Source organism: Castor canadensis, chromosome 1 (assembly GCF_047511655.1).
Source record: "Castor canadensis chromosome 1, mCasCan1.hap1v2, whole genome shotgun sequence".
Taxonomy (NCBI): domain Eukaryota; kingdom Metazoa; phylum Chordata; class Mammalia; order Rodentia; family Castoridae; genus Castor; species Castor canadensis.
The window spans coordinates 10,970,028-10,983,197 of NC_133386.1; the positions used below are offsets into that span (position 1 = coordinate 10,970,028).

The 13,170-nt window shown below is 40.2% G+C and overlaps 1 long non-coding RNA gene across 3 annotated transcripts; it reads left to right on the forward strand.

Moving 5' to 3' along the window:
• Positions 1-332: 332 nt before the first annotated feature.
• On the forward strand, positions 333-8,921 carry LOC141422641 (uncharacterized). Of its 3 annotated transcripts, XR_012447384.1 has the most exons (4): positions 333-685; positions 2,970-3,075; positions 4,342-4,522; positions 8,448-8,921. It is a non-coding gene; the product is annotated as an uncharacterized lncRNA (long non-coding RNA). The 3 variants fall into 3 exon arrangements; XR_012447386.1 differs by lacking the exon at positions 4,342-4,522; XR_012447385.1 differs by lacking the exons at positions 4,342-4,522; positions 8,448-8,921 and adding an exon at positions 3,436-3,734.
• Positions 8,922-13,170: the final 4,249 nt, after the last annotated feature.

Here is a 13,170-nt window from a genome sequence, read left to right on the forward strand (position 1 = left end):
ATTGGATTGAGAAATGTCTAGACGATTAGTAAAGCAGATCTCTGAGTGTGTGGGTGACAGCTTTTCCAGAGATGACTACCTAGGTCATGAGGGCGCAAACCTAATGAACGATTTAATCCCTTACAATGTGACCGCATTGCTGAGAGGTGTAAAAAGGAGGCCTAATTGAAGGAAGGCACTGGAGATGTGCACTTGGGGGTTATATCTTGCCTAGGTCCCTTCCTGTTATGGCTCTTGGCCACCCCAATGTGAGCTGGTCTGGTTGGTTTCTTGGGTGCCATGAGTTGAACAGCTCTGGTCCACCATGCCTTCCCTACCATGGTGAACTAAAACCATGAGCAAAATAAATAATCCCTCCCTGAAACTGTTTATGTCAGGTATTTTGGTTACAGTGACACAGTCTGACTAACACACCGTGCTTTTATATATACTCATTTCCTGGAGCTGCTGTGGTAAAAATACCACAGACCAGGTGCTAAAACAGCAGAGATTTCTTCTCTTACAGTTCTAGAAGCCAGAAAGCTAAAGCTGAGGTGTGGCCGTGCTGTGCTCTCTCAGAAGGTTCTAGGGGAAGATTGTTCCTTGTCTCTTGCTAGCTTCCATGGTTACCAGCAAACCCGCCATCCTTTGGCTTGTGACTGCTTCTCTACAATGTCTGTCTCCGTCATCACACTGTGATTCTCCTGTGAGTATACTTGGGTCCAAATGCTTCTCTTTTCAAGGGTTTTGCATATAGAATGCTTGTCTAGCATGTGCAAAGCTTTAGGTTTGGTTCCTAGCTCTGTAAAACAAAACAAACAAACAAACAAACAATGAAAAGAGTCCAAAATTTTCTCTTCTCATAGGCACCAGTCCTTGGATAGGGTTAATCCTAGTATGACCCATCATAATTTGATTGCATCTGAAAGGACCCTTCTTCCAAATAAGGCCACAATCATTGGTACTAGATATTAGGATTTGAACATTTCTTTCAGGGGGATGGTGTCATAATTCAACTCCCAACACTATAAGTGTATGCTTAGTTCATATTATCTCTTCTGTTCTGGTTTTGAGAATAATGTTTTCCTTATGTAACTTCTTTCTCTTTCTTCCATCACATGTGCACAGTTCTTTTATTTCTTGTTTAAAACAGCATCTTATCTATCAGCAGATGTTTCCCCTACCATAATATTCAGATAATACCACACTTGTGAGGCCTGGGATTGGGGTTACAGCAGCCCCCTTTTTATTTTCTCTTCTAAATTACTTTTCAATTACTTGTCCGTAATAATTAAAACAAAAGTGTGGAAGCCATCATACGGTTGACATTTACAGTTTAACATTCTACAGTCAGGATTTCTCCACATCATTACAAAAATGTTGCTCATTTTTTAACCTTCTTCAGAATATTTCACCATATTGAAGGTAACATAATTTAACCATTCTCATAATTGGCACTTAGATTGTTTTCACCTTTTTTCTTTTGCTTTATTATTGCAATGAATATTTGTGCTTGTGTCTTTTTTTTTTCCCTAGGGGAATTTCTAAAAGAATATACTACTTTGATGTATCTTGATAGTCCATTGTTAGATCCAGATTGCTGTCAGAAATGGCTCCAGGATTACCCCAACCTTGCTATTTATCAAGCGTACCATTTAAGTTTTTGTTTTTAATGGTCTTTCATTGTCTTAAATTTTAATTTCATAATTATCACAGTAGAATACTTTTCAAATGTATTACTTCTATGCAACAAAAATCATCTGGGAACTGAAAAAAAAACACCAGGATAGCTTATCTTTCATTCACAGTTGTTAAAAACATGTGAGAAGGAAGTTAGATTGAATTAGTTGCATAACCCAATATTTAAAGTTTCCTGAGTTGATTTGGCTGTGATAATTTAATTTTTGCTCCCAGTGCATGCATTTTCAAATTTCGTACTTTAAATACTCAAAATTAAAAAAAAAAACAGGTTTGTTTTATTAACACAGTAAGTTTGTTAGGCCAAAACCTCTCCATACATAGCTAATTTTAATTAAGTAATAAGGATGAAATATCTCCCGTATTTAGTGATACTTTTCTCCTGATTTACCATTGTAAATACCACTCCTAAATACTTGTTGAATGAAAGGTATTTCACCCCTTAATGAATTCATAAGTATCTGCTTAAATTAGCTTTAGTAAATAAAATTACCAGCTTATCACTCACTTTTCTAAAATGGTTGCTGCTAAATTAATTTGCAAATTGCATTATGAGTCTAACATGTATGGTAATGAACATTTCTTCAGAATTTGCCTTTATCTCAGGTTTCTGAAATGTCTACATTTAAAATTCTATATATGATTAAAGGAGACATATTTCAAAAACCAGATCTCAGTGATATGTGTTTTAAATCACATGTACCTTATACCAATCACTTGTTATAATTGAATTTAAGAGTGTTCAGTTGAGAGCTGGCAAAAGAGAATTTTAGGTAATCAATATGATTTTACCTTAGTTTAAATTAGTTATGTTTTTTCCAATTCTCTTGTTTTGCAGCAAGCATGGAATTGGAATTGGCCACAAACTCAGAGTCGGTCTGGAACTTAATCCTGAATCAATTTAATGCCAGCAGCCGTCTTGGCTACCACCCATACACTTGCTGTAGACTTAGGAGTCCTGGCTATAGGCAAATAGGACATCAAGTTAAATCTTTCCCCACTCACTTCAGGATTTAGCAGGTGTTGTGTCTGGTCCTCTTTTGACCTCAGAATCACACCACAGAGCCACACAATCAGGCTTCCTGGTATACAATTATAACATTTATATGTGTATAAGTATACATACATATATACATACACATACATATACGTTATATGCATATGCATGAATACATGTATATATAACATATGTAATATATATAAACATATATACATATATATACACACATATGTACACACAACCATATATATGTATATATATAAATTGCCACCTCATGTCTCTTGCATTCTAGGCTTGTTTTGCAATTCTAAAGATGATGGATAGCCAAACATTTGTAACAGAAAAGGAAAAGAATGCTAACAAAACCATCTTCCATTGCTTTTGCCCAGAAGGGAATGGTAAGACTTATTCATAGACCAGATATTCTTTTGTTTACATAAAATATGTTGACAGAGAACTTTCGGTGTAGCATTTGAATGCTCAAGAGATTGGGTTGCAAAGGAGCAGTGAACTGGGGAACAGCTGAAGTCCTCACATAGGAATGAAGGACTGGGGTGGGGTGGGAGGAGGATCCCCGAGACGCGATGGGCTTTGTGGAGGTCTAGGGAGACCTGTTAGTCAGTGAGACATTCCCATCAGTGGTAGCAACCAGAAGCAATGGAAAACACCCGGGATGTGTAAACACCGGGCATGTGTAACATTTCATTTTAAGTTGTTACTTTATAGTGCTATTACTTAATTTCCTCCCATCTCTCCAGGTCTTTGGAGAATCAAGGGAGAGACTGTGTTCCCTATCTGGGTTGACCGAGGGACAGTGAAAAGAGAACAGGCAGGAAAGGTATTCTATGTCTTGAGAAGTATTACTCTTGGTTTTGTTGTCTAAAGCACCTTCTGTGAAGCACCTTCTTTTATTACAAAGAGCTCCAGAAGTATCTGAGGACTCCAACACTGTCCCCAAATGCTCTTGTCTGATCCCAGAATGACTTTACTGTGAACAGAAGGTTTTCTGCTCGTTCCACCATATAGGCCTGTCACAGCAGGCTATATTACCTGGAACATCACAGACACTGATAATTGGTGTCCACACTGATTAAAATTTGCCACAAAGAGTTGTGGAATCTTTCAGAGACTTCTTCCGGGTGGATGTGTTTAGATTACTAGCCTCCCAACTTAGACACACTGGTTCTCGGGCTCTATTTTCTCATGTATCTGGTATTTCTTCTTCATGCTTCATCTGTTTCCAACATTACATTTGGCCTTCCCCCGTATTTGTCTCTGAAATAACAGGTGCTTGCTCACATTTCTATGATAAATATTTTGCCATTGTCCACTGCTGGAGGGAATCTGCCCCTCCTCCCATCATTTTCAGTCTTAGTTTTTCCCAGAAGGACTGTCAGAGCCTTAGTCTTAATTATTCTTTAAAGTAGGAGTGGAGTCAGGCAAACACAACTCACTAAGCCAGGTGTAACTGGCTTCCTTACTTATTGTCATCATGTCCTCTAGTGTCGTGCAAATAAAATGCACTCGATATATATTTCTAGATAAATGGATGAATATTTTATTCTGATGGGGAAACAGAGAGAAAGAGAAATAGCAGAGACATTCCAGTTGAAAAGGAATGCTATTAAGGCTAAATGTATTCATTTGTCTTTTTTGTCTAATAGGCAATAAAAAATTGCCCTGTTGGAAGAGAAACTCAAGGCTGGATGAGAAGCCAAAGGGGCTTTTGTACAAAGCTTCAAGATATCCTTAAGCTTGTCATAGTCTCCCCTGGAGCAGCTCTTGTAAAGTTCAAAGACATCCATTATAGATGCAGGGGAAAAGCACAAAAAGAGAAACAAAAATGTAAGAAAAGTTACAACAAGAAGAAATTAAGGATACATAGAAATGCGTTAATGGGTCACTTAACTTTTCCACACCAGATGTCACGTCTACAAATCATACTCTAAGTAGTCTAATAGGTGAGGGAGAGAGAGCCGGGGTTTTAAAAACAAGCAAACAGACAAGGAACCCAGGCTTGAGCTTTGATCCATTCTCTAAATTGGATGGCTCAAGCAGTTACCAGCCTCTTGATGTCTCAGTTGCCTCATCTGGATGTTGGAAAGGATGGTCATTAGCCTATTTGCTTCCTGAAATTCTTTGGAGAATCAAAGTAAACAAAATAGTAACTGGTTGTTAGAAATTATACTCCTTCACAGAGAGCTTTGAGTTAAAACCCAAACCTAGGTTTTAGGTAGATGAGATTCTCTGCAGAAGTTGCAGGGTATGAATGTCAATGTTAGAACCAGGGCAGACCACTACTGACGAATGGGTCAAGAAAATGTGGTATCTATACACAATGGAATTTTATGCAGCCATGAAGAAGAACGAAATGTTATCATTCGCTGGTAAATGGATGGAATTGGAGAACATCATTCTGAGTGAGGTTAGCCTGGCCCAAAAGACCAAAAATCATATGTTCTCCCTCATAGGCGGACATTAGATCAAGGGTAAACACAACAAGGGGATTGGACTTTGATCACATGATAAAGTGAGAGGTATGAGGGAGGTATGAGGATATGTAAAACATCCGAAAAATTAGCTAGCATTTGTTGCCCTCAACGCAGAGAAACTGAAGCAGATACCTTAAAAGCAACTGAGGACGATAGGAGAAGGGACCAGGAACTAGAGAAAAGGTTAGATCAAAAAGAATTAACCTAGAAGGTAACACACATGCACAGGGAATCAATGTGAGTCAATGCCCTGTATAGCTATCCTTATCTCAACCAGCAAAAACCCTGGTTCCTTCCTATTGTTGCTTATACTCTCTCTACAACAAAATTAGAGATGAGGGCAAAATAGTTCCTGCTGGGTAGCGAGGGGTAAGGGGGGGTAAGGAGGGGGTGGGGGAAGGGAGGAGAAATGACCCAATCATTGTGTGCACATATGAATAAGATAAAAATTAACCAGGGCAGAAAGCAGGATGAAAAGAAGGGCTTGGTGGTACACAGCATAAGCCCAGCAGCTACTCAGGAGGTAGAGGTAGAAAGATCATAGTCTGAGGCCAGCTCTGGGAAAGAGCCTAAGACCCTGTCTAAAAATAAACCAAAGCAAAAGGGCTGAGGGCGTGACTCAAGTGGTGGAGCACCTGCCGAGCAAGTGTGAGTCCAGGAGTTCAAATCCCAGTACTTCCAAAATACATTCTCATTTCTACTTGAATAGATCCAAAAAGACAGCACATTAAAAAAAGAAGTCCAGATGTCATTTTGCATATTTTATGAGTAGATGATTGTCTTAACCTTTCTAAACCTCAGGTTCCTCCCATGCAAAGTGAAAAAAAAAATCAATTTATAGGTGCATTTCTTTCTCTACCATCTCTTGTAACTTTATTTTGCTTTTTCGCAAGGTATGTATGTGGAGCTGTATTTCCTGTGCAGTCCTTACCAAAGCCCCATGGCTTTGTGACAGTGACATTCTTGGGGCATTTTCCCAGTCCTGGCCCGGTGGCCCTCCATCTGTGGAAATCAGTGGAGATGTAGGATTATGGAAGGCTTGAGCCGGAACTTATTTTTCTATGGCTACTCTCAGTCTTTCTTTTGCTGCTAACACTAGTATGCAGCTCTAAGCACTAGTTTACTTTTCCTCATCTCTACGGATCTTTCCCAAGACTTTTTCTCTCCTCCACATCTACCTCAGTCACTCACTCCATGCTGCAAGCCGAGAGCAGAAACATTTTCCATTGAAGCAAACATCTTGAAGGAGCTGCCAAGCCATCTTGAAATAGATTGCTGAGGACTAGAACTTTGTGTGAGAGAAACTCACATTTTTAGAAGGTTTTCTATATTTGGTTTAACTGGGTTAAGCAATTCTATGTTCCCATGGGGCAAAGAAGTCTTAGTCCAGGCATGGGGTCCAGTGGCTTTATGTACAAATCCAAGTCTGAGGCTCAGGGAAAAAATCTCCTAGTTTCTGAGGAATGCCAGCCATATACAACTCACCAGAAGAGGGAAAATCAAAGCACAGCCCTCTCATTCTCCCCACTGTGCTCACTTACCATTCTCACCTGGCTTCACTACACATTTAAAAACTGAGACCCACCCGCCATATCCATTTTCTCACCCCTAAGTTAAGATCAGACCCACAGGTCATCTTTATACTGGTTTCCACAATGACAACTTGACTCTGTAAAATTAGCCACTCAGCTTGCTTCACATCTTAGGTCCAAATGTAGTAATCCATGTTCAGTGTCAAGATAGCTTACTCCCAGATTCTGCAGCTGAGAGGAAAGGTTCACCTCAGGTGGACCTCTCTTCAGCGTGTGGTCATTTCTATGTACCTCACCTATTCCCAGAGTTTACACCAAAAGGGCTACTTGAGATTTTTTTTCAATTTCACTACATTTTGATCTTTGATCAGATTAACATTTCTCTAAATTACCAGCACAGAAAATATAATCACATATGATCACATATTCTACCCATACACACAGTTGTATTTAGCTATATGAATAGGAACAACAAACATAATTCTCAGTGTAACCAAATTTTAGCTACAAACAATCTAAAGAATCATTAAATTGCAGTCAGTTATTCAGATGAATAGTGAATTTTGGGGTGATTTAGAGAGAGGCAAATCAGGGACGGTTTCTGCTCCCACTCTGCCGTGGAGTAAGTCCCATGTGACACAATGATTTAGTATTAGATAACAATGGATCTTATGTAAGAACTGAGATAACGTTGGAAGTGAAACAGTTTCATGTGAGTGTGAGGGGGTTGGAAATATTTTTAAAAGAATGTTTCTCTCTGTTGCAGGGTGGGTGAGCTTAACTGCCAAAATGTGGGCACAACTAGAGAATTATGCACTGGGAGGCAAGAAATCAAAACACGCAGCACAACTTTGACTCTATTGTTATCAGAGTTGTTTTTAAATTAATAACAAAATTGAGCAGGTGGAATTGAGTCGGTTGATGACTCAGGAAGGCCCATAGGAAACTTAAAACTGTTAAGCAAAACACTTCTTCCTCACTGTGAATTTCAGTTTCTTTAAATGGCCTCTTCAATAGACAACTTACACTGGGGTCAGCAGCAAATGTGTGCCCCCCTCTGACCTGGCCTCCCTGCATCTGAATCTGACCTGAAATATTTGTGAGAACCATAGAATGCCAAGAACAAATTGTTCTGATAAATTTTTCAAATCTAGGGAAACAAACGTTTGCAGGCTACTTTCCAGAAGTGCCCAGGAGAAGCAGGGGGAAGGAGGGTAGTAGGGATATCATGGAGGATATGGTCTTTTTGGGGGCCTTGAAATAAACAGGAGAGTACCCTTAGCTAGGTCTGGATTCTCCATGAACCCCCAAGATGGCTGCTAGCTCATCTTCTTTGAGTCTCTCCCATGTTGCCAGACACTGTTAGGAGAGTTATCTTTCTGAAGTGCAGAACTTCCCGCTTAAATCACATAATGCCTGCCACTTGGTCGTCTCCAAGTGAGCTTGTTTTGCACTGTCAAGCTCCATCCCCTTGTACACGTTTGCCTCTCTGTCCTTTTTCCATTTTTCTGTTCTACATGTTGCTTCCTCCTTCAAGCCCTCCCTGAACTCACATCTTCTCTGTGGCCTATCACATTTCCTTTCTGTCTGCACAGCATTTTGCATTGGTGAACACCTCACGTTGCTCTCTCATGATTCACCTGATTCACCTGCTCACTTGAGACCATGTGTTCCCAGGACTGGACTGACCCTGGCACGTGGGTGACCTTACCATTCATTCCATTTCTAAGCAACATTTCTTCCTAGGTTTTGGAACAGCCATGCTAACAGCATGAACAAGCATCTTGATGAAGACCTCACCATTCCTGAGTCTCTTCTTGATAGTTCCTGAACCTCTACAGTTGTTCCAATGTGAGGAAGCTACTCCTCCTGCCAGAAGGTCTCTGTTCTGTGTAGCAATGTGGACAATGTCTTTATCATCTCAGTGTCTGGAAAAGATTCTGAAAAGACAGCTGGCATGCTCCTTCAGTCTCTTCCTCCCATCACTGTCTCTGTTTTGCCACTAAGCGTGGTGGACATGAGAGGACATGAGAGGGCCATGGCACCCAAGGAAACTGGTCAGCTTATCTCGTCTTCCTTTGCTTGAGAAAGCCACTTTCTGTCTTCTTTAAGCCAGTGTCATTTATCTATTTTTTTTTCCTGTGACATAAAGATGAACCTAATCCTAAATAATTCAGGTCTTACAGAGAAATAAAGTTCTTGATTTGGTAGGATTTTAAATTCCTGGGCTGACATAGTCAATCTATATCTCAATTGGTGTATAGAAAAAGCCATATTGAAATGCATCAGATTTTAGTATGCCGTGTGCAACTAATCAGATTTTATGCATGAAAATATGAAGGCGTTGCAATAGAATCCAGAATGGAGAGGTCGTTTATGGACCTGTGGCAGGTCCTCTGTACTTTCCTCACTTATCTTCAGAATGAAACTGTTTCCTTCAAGTTTACATGAAATTTTAACTACTAAGTGGAGAAAACATTTCCCTCATCCTGATGGAAAGTTTTGTTTTGTTTTGTCATCGTACTTTAAGTTCACAGAGCATAAGTGACTGAGTAGTGCCTGCAGCTCAGTGCAGGCAGGGAGCAGTTGCTTCCCAAACTCTATTCTGAATGTTTGTGTCCCTCCAAAACACATAGGTGTGACCTGAATCCCAAGATGATGGCATTAGGAGGTGGGGCCTTCTGGATGCAAGTAGGCCATGAGTATGTCTTTATGGATGAAATGAGTGCCCTTTATAAGAGAGGTCACAGAGGCATCCCTTGACCCCTCCACCATGTGAGAACACAGCAAAAAGGAACCATTTATGAATCAGGAGGCGCCAGACACTGAATCTCCTGGTGCCTTGATCTTGGACTTCTCAGTGGCCAGATCCATTAAGAAATAAAATTTCTCTTATTTATAAGTTTTCCAGTCTGTGGTATTTTGATATAATAGCCAGAGCAGATCAAGGAGTCCGACTCCACTTATTAATGAAAAGATGAAGAGCAATCCTTAAAAACAAAAAGAGAAGTGTCTTCTTCTCTTTCATTTAGGCTTGATTCTTCCTGGACATTGGCTGTGCTCTGATGGCAAGGCAGGACTTTTATGTGTATCTAAACTCTGTTTGCCATAGAGGAGGGGTTGAGCACTTAGAACAATTCTTTCCACACTGACTTGAGGGAATCTCTTTGAAGTTTTTGAAAGTTCAAGGGTTGACAGAGTTTGGAACAGCAGGGCTCCAAATAGCTCTGAGTCAGGATATGTCTTTTTTGCGGTTGACCATTCATGTTGATGGGCTCTGTTGCTATTTATATTACCGGTTGGTCATCCTTTATCCAAAATGCCTGTGACCAAAATGTTTTGAATTGTGGATTTTTTCATATTTTGGAGATTTGCATATATGAGTTATCTTGGAGATTAGTATCTAAGTCTAAAACATTAGTGTTTTATATAGGCCTTACACATACATCCTAGAGATAACTTTACAGAATGCTTTCAGTATTCAAGGTGCAGTTTCCCTGCATCCTGTCTCATGAGGTCAGATGTGGAATTTTCCATTTGTAGGGTCATGTTGTTGTTCAAAAGATTTCAGGCTATGAAGTATTTCCAAATTCAGATTTTCAGATTATGAATGCTCAGTCTGAATTTGCAAAAATATCATCTCCTACAAGGCCCAACTTCTCTTTTCCCTCTTATTTTATGACTGTATATGCTCTTTCCGCAGGTTCTCTTCATTAAGGACTCAGATGGTAAGTGGCTCTCATGAAAAACTGTCTGTGTACAATTAATATTTTTCCATGGACAGTACCCTGAGTTTACGCATCCCTTTGGCACGTATTTTCCAATGTCACAGTGAGCTGGACAAATAAGCACGAATGCCTTGTGCAGAGCTTTCCACACTGTGCCCTCAGACGCTCCAGGATTGCACAGAGATGTTTCCTGCTGTGCTGAGGGGAGTGGGCTGCAACCTGAGACTCCTGCCAGCTTGTTCTCTGCACCACAGATCAAATTGTATCTGCTTTATATATCAGAGTACCAAGAACAGTTCTGTTTAAACAAAAGGGCTCTGCTGCTGTAAGATAAAATAAATGGAAAAGTACTGGCGTAGGGCAAATCCATCACTATTATTGAGAAAGTGGCCTCCAACATGTATCCTCATTGAGTATGGATAGACTTTATCAGTGTGTGAGTGTTCGAAGGATAACAGATTAATCAATTTTTATATGTCAGGGGTCAAAGGAAAGAGGCTATTTTTTTTTTTTTAGCATTTTCTGACACCTTATTTGTGAGTTTGGAATGCTGGGAAGGAGGTGGAGTTGTAGGACAGAGGAATTTGGAAGCGCTGGTCTGCTGAGTTGCTACAGTGACCTAAAGAAGACTGACTATGCATGCCAACATAATTCATGTGGAGGATAAAACAGAGATTGAGGGTGAGATGAATTTATTAAACTCTGCTTTAAATTAGTGATGTCTCAATGTAGAATTATTCTTCCTTCCTAGGGATGCAGATGTGTTTTGGACGCATCTCTATATCTCAGTTTAGCAAGTGAATGAATTGGTATTGGGGATTAATTAAGGTACAATAATCTTTATGCTCAAATTCAAACAAACTCTCTGCCTATAGCAAGATCTAAAGACCCGTAAAATCCTGGAACACTGCCTAGAGAGATCATTAAGTTTGGGTGAGATTTCCAGGGAAGCTCACAGTGTTCTAATCCTAGTTAGCTGCTTCAGCCAACCTCAGCAACCCAAAGACAGATTGTGTTAAGTGGTGGTTGTTTTCCAAGGACCTCTACTCTTATGTTTGGTTGACAAGATTGCTGTTACCAGGGGAACCATCCAGGTGTTTACAGGTGGGGTAGAGGTGGGGGAGTGGAGAAAAGGAGGGAGGGAGAGAAACAGAGAGACAGAGACAGAGAGAGCGCGAGAGAGAACTAAGAAGTAATAACATTCTTATTGTCTTGCAGGAATCATTTCTGCTCAAGTTATCTGCCCACTCATTCATTCTTTCAGCATATAGTTCTGAGCCAATTCCAGGGAAAGTTCTAGGGAACTGGGTTGCATTCTAAATAAAACAGAAAAAATATTCCTCTCATTATGGGGTTTACATATGCATGGAGAAAGATAATAAGCAAAAAGTAAAAATAAAAAATATTTATATAAAAATATATGAAAAGGAAAAATTAAAGCAGAAAAAGTGAAAGGGAGTGTTGGGAAGGATACACAGCCTTGGGCTGGAGGAGGGAAGAGGACGGTGCACAGCTCCTGAAGCCTCCTGGAGGACAGAGGAATGGTGAGGAGGCTGCTTGAGAATGGGGTGAGGAAGGGTGAAAGAAGGGGAGCAGGATCTCTTTTTTTTATGCTGCCAGCTGCAGATCCACCCAGAGGCACTCTTGTCCTTTCGGTTTGGGAAAGGACCACTGATGCCCTGAGAACCTGAGTTTAAATCCCAGTCCTGCTTCACTTCACATAGGCCACAGAACCTCTTCTTATCTTGGAAGGTTGGGCTAGCCAGTTCCAGCTCTTCTCAGTCCTGAAGTTCAAGGATTGTTTTAGAAGTACACCCTTGTATGGCAGGATTTTTTTTCATATTCTAATATGTTTTTTCCTGAAATATTTATTATACAATTCCTTTATACCTACAGCCTACAAGTGAAAAACAAAAAACTGAACTACAGTAACATATTTTAAGTTCTATTATTATTGTTATTATTATTTTATTCTTGGCAAGTTGACAACAGAGAACTGGTGGGATGAGAAAAGGCACCAAAGTTCAAGAAAATTCAATTAGACTTTCATTTTCCTACATAGCCATGAGGAGATTTCACATCTGTAAATTTACTCTTTTAACCTCAAGATTTGTAAAAAAAAAGGTAAAGGAAATAACATTTTGACATTGACAGAAGAGAGACTGAGCACAGTTGGTTTTATGACATTTCCCAACCACTTAATGGCAGAACCAGTAACAGAACTCATGTCTCTTGGGTGAGTCTTACAGGTTTCCACCAAGTTGCAGAGAGCACAGAGACATTTAGTAATAATGTCTGTAGACATTGCTGCTGTAATAATCCTTCAAGAGAGCTAATCATGTCACCTACCTTTGGTGTTTGATGCCAGGCTGAACATCACTGCCTACTGACCCACGATGAACAGAAGTCATGAAATTGATCTCCATTCTCTCCACCACAAACATTGAGGGCACCTGGGCTTAACATTGGCGGGGAAAACAAATAGTTAAGATCGAACCTTGGGAGGGTCATGAGTGACACATGAGTTGTGTGTGGGGAATAAGCTGGGGTACACATAGCAACTATAGTTTGGGAACCGAGAAGGTTTCCCAGAGCAGATAACATTTCAGTGGCTTGGAGGAGGCATGACAGGAGTTTTCCCGCACTTGTGTGCCAGGCACAGAAAAGAGCAAATGGCATCCTGGTGGACTCCTTTCATACAAAAGCATGCTTATGAAGAAGGGCACAGCACATTTGGAATC